Source organism: Hetaerina americana, unplaced genomic scaffold, assembly GCF_022747635.1.
Source record: "Hetaerina americana unplaced genomic scaffold, ioHetAmer1.1.p SCAF_1, whole genome shotgun sequence".
Taxonomy (NCBI): domain Eukaryota; kingdom Metazoa; phylum Arthropoda; class Insecta; order Odonata; family Calopterygidae; genus Hetaerina; species Hetaerina americana.
Window position 1 is genome coordinate 9,981,896 of NW_027286069.1, and position 11,669 is coordinate 9,993,564.

At 39.1% G+C, this 11,669-nt stretch overlaps 1 long non-coding RNA gene across 1 annotated transcript; it reads left to right on the forward strand.

Annotated features, from left to right (window-relative positions):
- The first annotated feature begins 4,429 nt into the window (after window positions 1-4,429).
- On the forward strand, window positions 4,430-8,811 carry LOC139699880 (uncharacterized). Its single transcript, XR_011703630.1, has 3 exons — window positions 4,430-4,504; window positions 7,266-7,373; window positions 7,480-8,811. It is a non-coding gene; the product is annotated as an uncharacterized lncRNA (long non-coding RNA).
- Window positions 8,812-11,669: the final 2,858 nt, after the last annotated feature.

Consider the following 11,669-nt stretch of genomic DNA (forward strand, 5'->3'; position numbering starts at 1 on the left):
AGAAAATCGACTACGTTCTTATCCGAACGATATGCAAGAACCAAGTAAATATAAGAGTTACCCTGGCGCAGATATAAAGGTTGATCATAGCCTGGTGGTCATCGGCATTATGTCCATCATGGAAAAATTGCGACTAAAGAAGACGAGGAAAGAAACACATGAAGCGAGATGATACAAAAGATACTGGAGGAAAAGAAAGTAATTCAACGCGACGACCATTGAAGGAAAAATAGAAGGAATAAATGGGACTTGCATAGAAAGACAATGGAAGGAAATAAAGAATATCGCAGAAACAGATGAGTAATTCGTGAGTTAGGCAAAGAATTCAAAGCAGCCTTGAATAACAGCTCGAATAAGAGACTTCTTAGAGGCAAGAAGAAAATACAAGAATCGAAGAAATTAAACTGAGGAAATCCTTTATAAGAGCTACGAAACCAAGCCATATGAGAGTGCAAGAAGGCCAAGTAAGAGTGGATAGAAAGCCGCTGTGAGGAAATCAATGACACTATACCGAAGGAGACAGCATTACTGCATATAAACAGACGAAGAGACCATTCGGAGAAAGAAAAACCAAAATCCCACAACGGCCGAGAATCAAATGCAAAGATACAATTGGAAGATAAAAGTATGGAGAAGAGATGGAAGGAATACACTTAAGTACTCTACCAAATGCACCAAACACTTGAAGGAGGCTTTTTTAAAGTAGAAATCTTCATGGAAGGGGACAAACGGGGCCCAGAATTACTGATATGTGAATTCGACAGAACCAAGAAAGATCTGAAGGACAGTAAGGCACGTGAAGTTGACAAAATAAACGTAGAAATAACTGAGACACTTGGGGTCAAAAATAAGGATATCCTCGTTGGAATAGTCAAAGATAGCTACGGTAGCGGAAAATACCCGAGGTCTTCGAGTAGAGGGTAATGACTACAATATCGAAGAAACTAGGAAAGGATAAATGCAAATAACAGAGAACATTGAGCCTGATGTCTCCCGAAACAAAAATAATTACTCGGATAATTATCCCATGAATAGAAAAAATATGGAAAAAAAACCTCATAGAAAACTAATTTGGATCTAGGAAAACTGAGGAGCAAGAGAGGCAATACTCAGCGTCGAATGGAACAAGATGTTCAAGATACCCAGAAGCGCTTGGAATGAATTACAATGACAGAAGAGAAAGTGGGAAGGGAGGAACTTCTATTTTAACCCACCACCTCTTTAAAAATCACGTGACGACCATGCAAATGATAAACGGAAGGAAAATAGAAACCAAAATAAACAGAACTTAGACAAGGATGCAATATTTCACCATCACTATTTAATGTGTCTGGAAGAGGCAATAAAAGAAGCACCAAAATTGGCCATCATTAGAATTAAGGTGTATGGCGAAGAACATATTATTCTTCAGTTTGCAGATTACATCGCAGTAGTTTAAGTAATGCGAGAGGACCTGCAAGCTATATACCCAGTATTTCTAAAAAATATATGAATATAAGTATAATAACAGAGACGAAGACTATTACAATTTTCCACTTAATTAAGATTTATTCCTGACTATTTTCGATGCGCCACATCATTTTCAAGTGAAACTCTCCCTGGACAGAGTCCTTTTTTACATATTAAATAGTGGGGGTTGGGAGACCAGGGTGTCTCCTCGTGCTGGGAGGGGGGGAGTGGGAAAAACCGAAACTCTGGGAATAGGATAATCCATCTCCAGCCCCACATCACAAAAGCTTCCAATATACATTCCCGTACGCCTGTCATCCTGCTTCAACGACCATGCTTTCACACCGTACAAAACCGTGCTCCATATCAATGTATAAACAAATATTTCTTAAATATCTTTAGTCAACGTCCATTTGTTCAACTCCCGACCATCTTTATTCAAAATACTCATTAGATACACCTCCTCTAGTTTTATTCCTCCAACTTAAATGTTAAGCTTTGCTTTCTTCCTTCTTGAAGATCTCTCCGTTGTTTTGCTTGCATTGATTCTCATACGATACTTATTATACTCGGTATCTATGGTGATCTTTAATGGTTGTAACCGCTTGACAGGCTGGCCAACTAAAGCTTGATAATTGGTAAATCTAACTTATTTCATGGATTCCTCACCTACTTTCACTTCTGCCGCCAGCCCATCCGATCCTTTCGAAAACTTCACCCCCTCATGTATATCGAAAATAACAGGTGATCGCGTGCATCCCTCTCTCACTCTCCTTCTCTGCTCTGTCTCTTATATTCCATGCTCCTTACTCTTTTTTATTACTGCTGTTGCATCGTTACCTAATGCGGATACCACCCATCCCCTTCCTAAACCCAAATTGATCTTCTCCCTAGTAACCATTTGCTCTATTCTCCATCGTGTTGTTTATCATCCTTAGTGTTACTTTATCCCGCATTCACGGCTGCCTTTCCTATTTTCGGATGGTATCTCATATACCTGCAGCATATTCTAATTGAGACCTAAAGATCGAAAGATAATATTTCTCTTTACCCTTCCATCAGATTTGCCCAACATTTTCTAATAAATCCCAATTTTTATTAGCTTGTCCAATTAGCTTTTCCCCTTTCATATTTCACCCAGGAGAGGTCGCTAGTATGGGTAACGTTTAAAAATTTAAAACCTTCTACGATTTTATTTCGGTATTCTTGATGCAATAGATATTTAGGAGGGAACTACTCCTATTCTAAAAAGAATAAAAGCTCAAATTCCAATAAGGTATTAGGGCTCAACACCAGGTCAGATCTTCACTAACATATCAAAACCTACATGCTAAATGTTCTATAGTTTGTTCATAATGATTTTTCCACTGCACGAGGGAGAGCGAATTGTATACAACATGCATAAATTAATCCGGTAATGAATTTGGTATTTACGAAGATTACTGGTCATGTGAAACGCGTTTCATGGACTTTTAAAACACGTCGTGGCTCTAAAATTTCACTCTTATGTAAAATTATATTATCGAATTTTTCCATTAGGCGTCAATTAATTACAGAACTACATGAAAATTGTACCAGCGAAGACTAGACGCAATTTAATTATTTGTAAAAGAATGACTTGAATGTTATCAGTAAGTTACGGAGAAGCTTACAAGTGAATGCTATCCCATTATATCGCTGTGAACTCAGACATCACCCGCAATTTTTTTATCAGTCCTCTTGCCGCAGGTTTATTTGAGGTATTTGTTTGACTAGAGATTACTCGAGATTGACAGATGGCTTTATAGAATTAAAAAAAAATCCTTTTGAAAACTCGGCAAATTTGTGTAACATTTACTTTGCACACATCACGATTGAGTAAATGGTTTGAGAGGAAGGAGCAGACGGAGTAAGTTGAGGATGAATGAAAAGGTGGTCGAAAAGACTTTCAAGACGAAGGATATCTCTCAGCAACGAGCCTAAATGTCAGACCAGTGTCCGAAATTCTTAAGAGAAATGACTGAAGCAGCTTCCTTTCTAAAGATGTCCAAAACTTACACATATTGCAAATCTCATCATACTAAGATGTGAACAGCCTTGAAGGTAAGAAGGGAGAGAGAAGGGAGAGAGCAGATTAGAACTTCCATTTTTGTCGTGAACGACAAAGGGCCAATATTAAATGATTAAGTATATTCGGGTGATGATTTTTAAAAGAAAATATCCCATAAGATGTCTAATTGTACGGGAAACTCGCTTCACATGCGTAGATATACAAGCAGGTAAATAATAAATTGCGTATTTCATGGAATGATGCATGCAACTACCACCAACCGCCATTTGTAATGTACAAATTCTAAGATGTTACAAACTATACAGTGACAAGTGAAGTGGTTCACGCACGCCCAATGTGGAATCGCCTCCTGTAACTTCCTGGGATAGTGCGATAATTAATATCCGGAAAGCTCTAATCAAATATCTCGTCTAAAACGAATAATTTGGCGAGTGCTTTCCATGATATTCTTCTTGAATTTATTTTGGGAAGTTTTTCGACCGGGTCGATTATCTTATCGTAAAAAAATCAATTCTCAAATGTCCGTAGTTTTACGTAATTTTCACGTAAATCTGTTAAGCACTCACTGCGAGGAACGGCTGGTATAATTAGGCTCGCGTATCACACCGGGTCAAAATTGTCGCCTTCGGTTGCAAGGTGGCGTAGTGCCAGTGGAGGTAAAACCAGAGGAAAGAGTTGGAAAACGGTGAACTTTTGTTTAAACTCTTTCTCAATTTGTTTGTTTTCAATTCCCTGAACATGGAAACGTAAAAAAAAAAATATCGTAGCGGTGGGGCGGGGAGCTGGGGGAGGGGGAAATAAGGGGACAGAGCGACGGGAACGCTCGGCGGTTACTGTAAATCTCTTCAAGGTTATCTAATGTAAACAAATACGGCGACTCGCCTATATAAACCGATTTCCTTCTCGCTGATCGCATCAAAGAGTGTGCTTCTTGCCTCGGCTCGAGGGTCGCCACGGACGTTTCCTCATCAAAGACTCGCACTTTTCCTTCACGGTAACTAAATCGTGAGTGCTAAGGAATTAATATAATCTTCCGAAGTAAGCTCTTTTAGAAAAGTGCATCATTTCTAAGAAATTTCTGTTGGTTTTTTTTTCAAAATTAATTTCAAATGTGTGCACAACTAGTATTTTAAGTACTGTTGAAAAAATAGCCCTCAAACTTACGAGAGTAAATTGATATCAGAGGTTGGCAAGATATTCAATGGCTTCGTAGAACTTCAGGTGAAACAACAGAATTGAATTCTTTTTTGGTTAAAAAAAATTGTTGTCTCAGGCGTAAATTTATGGATTTTGCATAATATACTGAAATTAAATGAAATAATTTACTTTGTAATTCCACACACTTTATTTTTTTTTAAATATGACCCAGGTTTCGACGTTGAACGTCATCATCAGGTCAACAGAATTGAAATTTAATTGCAATAGAAAATTTTGCGATGGGATAGCGATTTGCTTTCACACAGTTTAAGAAAAAATAAGAAATTTAAATTGCATAAAGAGCATCGATAAAAGAGATTCCGATCCGCAGCGCGGCGCAAATCAGTTCAGAGCAGAGCATCTTTGGTATAATCAGAGGCCGGAAATGAGAAAATAGTAACTTTATGATTCCACTGAAAAATATTATGATACGACCCGGGTTTCGACGTTCAAAAACTTCAGGGACCTGGAAATGGCGTTGAACGTCTAAACCCGGGTCGTATCGTAATAAATTTTCAGTGGAATCACTAAGTTACTATTTTTTTCATTTCCAATATGAATCGATTCCATAAAGTTACGCAGGAAACCATCAATTAATCAGAGGTAATTCGGGCTATTTTTAAATTATTAAGTTGCTGAGAGAAAATCATAATATAATATCTTTGTTACTGCGTGAATATCTCACCAAAAACAGTGCAGAAAGATTTGCATCATCTTCAATTGGGATAAGTCGTATTTTTATTTCTTTGACGTATGCTACACTTACACAAAATAGAAATGTGACGCTAAATATGCTAACAAGTCTAATGAATCACTCCTGAGTTAGGTGGAGGTTGGCTTCACGCAGAGAGCTGCTACTGGTAGGCCGCCACTGTTGCGTAGGTACTACTACGCAGCAGCGGCGTAGGTACCACTGTAGGCAGTTATTGATTTTGCAGTAGTCGTAGCGCCATGTATTTTTAACAAACCAGCTGCTGTTAAATTAGCCACCACATAAATTTCGGCATGGTCTGATTAATAAAGAAGGATTAGTATTTTTATTCGTTTAGTATATTGTGCAAAGCATCAAATTTATATCTTATTGTTTACATGTCAATTGGGTAATTCCAGTTGCAAAAACGAATTAATCTGTTGGTTTCTAGCACTAAATTAATGAAAGATACGAGAGACTGAATTGTCTCATGATGCCTAATATCTTCGGCACAAAGAAGTTATCGACTTAATTGACGCGTAACTAGACTGCACTTGAAGTAGGTATATTTCACTACCAAGCACTAAGGCATTCGTACAGAATTGGTTTGCTAATTATCATCAACTGTAAGACAGCAGAACCAATACTGAGGCTTCATCATCTAAGATTTAGTTTTATCATAAAATTCACATGAATTAATGCATAGTGAAACAGTGGTTACATTTTTATCTCTCTTTCTGATACCCTTTTAATTTCCAATGGTACATATATATTGACGACAAACTGCCAAAATAAATTATCATAGTGTGTATATGAATTTATATGGGTGATATTTCAGCAACTGTAAGGATATTTATGAATTTGAAAGACAATTCTTAGGAAAGATCCCAGCAATTTGGATATATCCTTCATCTAAATGAGTCAAACGAAGAAAAAGTGAGAGAAATCAGTTTGAGGGATCCACATTCACACTCTCTTTGGTAAATCAATTTTGAAATAAAATAGAATGGTTTCGTTCTATATTTGAATCCGTCTGCCATGTATTTTCATTTGTGCTTCGTTTCTTGATCAATCAATCATCCGAATTTGTTCTCGAGTGGCTCTTTAACCAGAAAAGTATTTTAGTGTCATTCTTAATTTTCGCCTTTTCGTCACGAATCGCTGGCCGCCCTACATTGAAGTATCTCACTCTCACGATATGAAATTTTTTCTCGAAATGGTCCAAAAATAGCAGACGTAGCCTCTCAACGCCGTCCAGCGAGAGTAATATAGCCAAATGTTTAATTACCGCTGAATCTTTTATAATTGTACTTCGAAAATAATTTTTTTTTATCAGCCTATCCACTTCCTCCGCGCACGTGTGCACCTCATGCTAAACTGTGGTTTACATTTCTTCAAGATACTCAACCGATCCGATCACTTCTAAGGCAGCCCCGCTTAATTTTTAAATAAAATTCCCACAGTCTTCCTAAAGCCCACTTCATGAATAAATAAATTTCCCACAGTCTTCTTACTTCTAAAACATTTTCATCTGTAAATTATTTACAATTCCATTGTACTTTTGACACCATTCGCGAGAGTATATTATCCATAGTAAATATCTCGAAAATAAAGCATGGTCTCTATCGCAAGATCTGAAACCTCATATTATTTTTGGCAAATATGCATTGTTTATCGTTAGTTACACAATTGAATTCGTTCATTTATACTTCAGGAAAACACAATAATCTTGTAGTTTTTGCCAAATCGAAGGTATGACTTCATAATATGTTTTGGAATATCAATAGACTACCTCAGCTCTGGTTAGAACCACACTCATGATACCTGTATTTATAAATAAAAGAAACTTCGCTGTGAGAATATCTCTTTCTCTTCCAGCACCATGGCCGACAATTCCAGTTCCATTAGCGATAAGGGTGCTCCTTCGCCTTCTCACATTCCGTCTCCCCGATGTAGCACTCGCATCACAATGAGAAGGAGAATCAGGTAATCAAATCTTCCGAAATTTTGCAAGCATTAAAAAAATCTCAAATTGAGGAATCTAACATATCTATTATACATATCTATCGACAACTGTCTCTCCCTTTCCCAGCCCCATGCCCTGCTAGTGTCCATAGAGACAGGGAGGCGGTATTTTCGCCTCTCTCCCTTCTACTCCGTCTTCCTTGATGCTGTACCCGTCTTTATGGAACAGCAGCAGCTGGGCGAAGACGATGCCTGGCTCTCCGTACGGGACGGAGCCGAGGCTTGAGGGGGATCAGCGCACGGCCCGTGGGGACGGCGGCCCGCACTATTCACGGTGCCATGATGGAGGCCCCTGCCTCTGCTCGGGTGAGACCGGTAGGTCGAGGAATGGAGGTCGAATAGGATCTGATCTAGAGACATGATATGCCTGACTGACGCCCAGTGGTAATCAGATCCTTGTGCACACTGAGCTTGGTGAATCATTTGGGGGGAGGAAGTTTTTTGGCTTGATTTCGACATCGTCTATAAGAGCTTGGCCGGTGGAGAGTGACATCCCTGAAGTGTGCAGTTTGTGGAAAGGAAGAGCAATATTTCATGGCCAGTAGATTGAATGAATAACTTCGAAAAAGGCTGTTGACTCCGAACAGATATGGAAGATGTGTCGACGAAACGAAGTCATTTTTCACTTTCTATCCGGAGAGATATTTCCAAAGAGTGGAGAGAAACCAGGATAAAGTGATCATCAAATCGAATGGTCATATATCACGCATCTGCGACGGAATTTCATTGAGAGGAGTCAGGTGGTCAAGGTGTCAGGTGGAGGAGAAATTAAATGTTTTATGTCCGGCTGGTGTTTACAGTCAAGAGGAGAGTAGGAGTTTCGAGTGAAGGGAGCTACTGAGTTCTGCCGGAGAGGTGATGGGTCTCTTTTTGGGGAACAGAACAGGTAAGGTCCCTCAACATGTGTATATGTACGATCGAGTACGGAAAATTGGGCGAGCTATGTAAAACTAAATTCGGTGAACTCTTTTCCAAGTGGCAGCAGCTGGGATGGAAATGTGTTTCATTCCAGATTCATTAAGATTGCATTAATAGTCATTGGCACGAATACATTGTGGCTGGCATTATAGCCAGCTGGGTTAGTCAGGATGTCACACGTCACGCTCCCGGGAGGGGGCGTGCAAACCATGGTGAATCGACTCCCGGGAAATCTGATCACAAGTCGCAATGGCTCATCGTTATCTCGATGTATTGTGTGCTTCGGACATATCCGAGCGAATGATAAAGAGAATTGTTTGCTCACAAAGCACCGTGCAAAATTCTTTCAATAGAGTAATGAAACAAGCATTGAAAAAAACAGTAGTTTCAACTTGAATTCAATCTAGAGCCCAGGAAATATTCCGGCTATGGATATAACTATTAATTGGTATTCGATATTCTAAAATATTAGATAATGATTTCGATTATACGGTAGAGTATAATGTTAATGGCAGTCCCTGTGAAGAAAATATTATAAATACCTAAGCTTTCAATTATCCATGAAGTATTAATATTTATTAAACAAATATAAGAGACGGCGTCATGACAATATTTTAGTAATGACCAAATTATAACACTTTTCTATTAGATAATGTTTTATTACACGACCATTTTCCTGAAGATGCTATGGTGCATCGAAGCCATTCGGGTAATAAATCATTATCTAATGGAACAGTGTTATGATTTCGTCATTAAAATGTTCGAATTCTACCACATCACGGCTGAAACTACGCAACTCGACAATATTTTGGATTTTAACTTTTTCTTTTAAATAAATACGGCATAGGGCTCTTGATTTCCGATAAATACGTACTTTGTCGCCTCCTCGCAATCTCACAGGTAATGAGTTTCCAAAACCTATTACCAAATTTCTAGCGCCCCTTCCCTTAGGAGTTTTGCAACGATCAGTGGTACCGCTGACACTGAGACTTTTTTCCTCTCCTCCTTGGCTGATTTTCGCCCAAAAGTAAATTAAGGGTCGTCCCATCCCATATGCGTGACGTTCACACCCGTGTTTATCCGCTGTCATCTTCACTCCTTCCAGCCGCGGTGCCAATGTAGACAGAATCGTAGTCAAGCCACAACAGCGAACCCGATGAGTCGCAGGGACCAACCTGATGGAAGAAGGGCTCCACTTTGCCGAGCCCAAGCAATTTCAAGTTCTCCCCGAATGACGTCCACCATTTTGAATCTTGATAATCGCTCTAGATGTGATCTCTAGCTTCCTGCTTCTCGGACTGGTCTCCGCGGAGTAATTTTAGGTGAACTCCCTGTCTTCTACTCCTGCGAAGGCATCGCTCTCATTCGTCGTGCGCTGAATTTCGTCAAGCAACGGTTCCATTCTGTACGGAGAACCATGCACAGCCTTCGCCGAGCTTCTTCAGATTGCTAAAGACGAGTGCGGCAACCAGGAAGACGAAGTAGAAGGAAGAGAGGCGAAGAGAAGCTCTCCCTTGCCGTTGGAGCAGAGAGAGACGTAGTGTTGGGGGTGGACTTAATGTTTGAGATGAGGTGCTGTCGGTTTGCGTGGAAAAGATTCATGTAATTGCCTGAATATGGAAAAAATAAAAAAATGAACAATCAAAAAATATAACTTTGTAATTCCACATATATTTTATTTAGACACGAGCCAGGTTTCGACATCCAAGGTCATTATCAGGTAGCGACTCTAACAGACATCCATCTTTATATGATGATGACGTTGAGCGTCGAAACCCGGGTTGCGTCTGAATAAAATTTCTAAGGAATTGCAAAGTTATAATTTTTCAGAATAAATTGAATCGATTCCATGAAGTTACACCTCAAACAACCAATAAAAAATGAACAAAACAAGTCTAACTTATATTCCTTTTATTTCCTCCTTCATTAGACATTCCCATAACAACCAAATAGCTAATGCGTTATTCTGATCGTGCGTCGTGAATGAGTCAAGGAAAAACTCCCGTTAATCAGGGAGAAGACATGTCATTCCAGCCAGATCTAAAATTCGCTAATTCTAATCCAGAATCAGATTTGTAATCCATTTAGGATATATCACAGATTTGCGCCACATACCACCGAGTACAATAACGCACAACTAGCCGTTGGCCTTCTCCTTACTTATTTTTCCGTGCTAGACAATCATAACTTTTCCCGAGAGATGGCATGAGAAATAACAAAGGCAAAAATTACTCAAAAACCTTCAATCGTCTAAAGTAATTTCTTTCTTCTTTTTCATTGATAAATTTGCAATTCGAGTGTTTTTATGAAAACTTTTGGCACACTACTCGAAACAATCCAGTCGAAATGGTATTTCAATATTAAATTTGATCTCATGCTATGCGCCACTAGATCTCATCGACGAAACAATTAATGCTCGGTATTTCGGGCCAAAGCTCGAGCCTTTAGTTAATCCTGAGTTTGTTTCAATTTTCATACTGTCATAAGTTTGGTCTAGAAAATATAATGCAGACGGTACCACGAAAGAATTTGAAGAAGGAATCAAACCATTCCAGAGAAATTTGGTACTACAGTAAATAGGGAACCCAGCTGCGAGTATGAGCACACGAATTAGGCAAATGGAGCAATTCTCACCGGGTCCTTTGTAAACCGATAAACGACAGCCTTGAGAAACTTGAAGTAAAGAATTCGCACCGAGAAAGCGAAAGCAGATTGATAATAACGATACGAAAGATGAAATTCACATCCTATACTGGGAAGTATTGCACGATAAAAAATTTGAACGGTAGGTAACTTTATTAGTAAGATCATTCATTTAAAGTAGCTAGTTAGTACGCTAATGGACGCATTAGACCTTCGTTCTAATACCACTTTCCAGTTGTAAGGAGCCAGGTGAGGTCATTCACATTCAGAGTTAGGGAATAGAAAATTAGATAAATTAAAATTATAGAGATACTCAGTGCATTATTTTTCCTTCCTGCCTTCATTTCGTCCAATATCCCTATTCTATTCCTGCCCTTTCCCCGTTCGCCCATCAGTCTCCCCTCTATCACAGTCTTCAACATCCCATTGCCACTCAATATGCTTTGCATCAATTTTTTCTGTCTCCTTAGAATTTCTCCCCGCAATTCCCTCTCTTCTCCCAACCATTACTAGCACCACCTCATTTGTTTTCTTTCTGTCCACTTCACCCTCTCCACAATCACACTTCAAAAGCCTCCAATCTACGCCTGTCATCATGCTTCTGTGATCATGTTTGCGCGCCGTACATACCTACGCTCCATCAAAGTTTTCTTTTCTTAACATCCTTACTCAACGTCCCTGTCATCAATTCCCTCT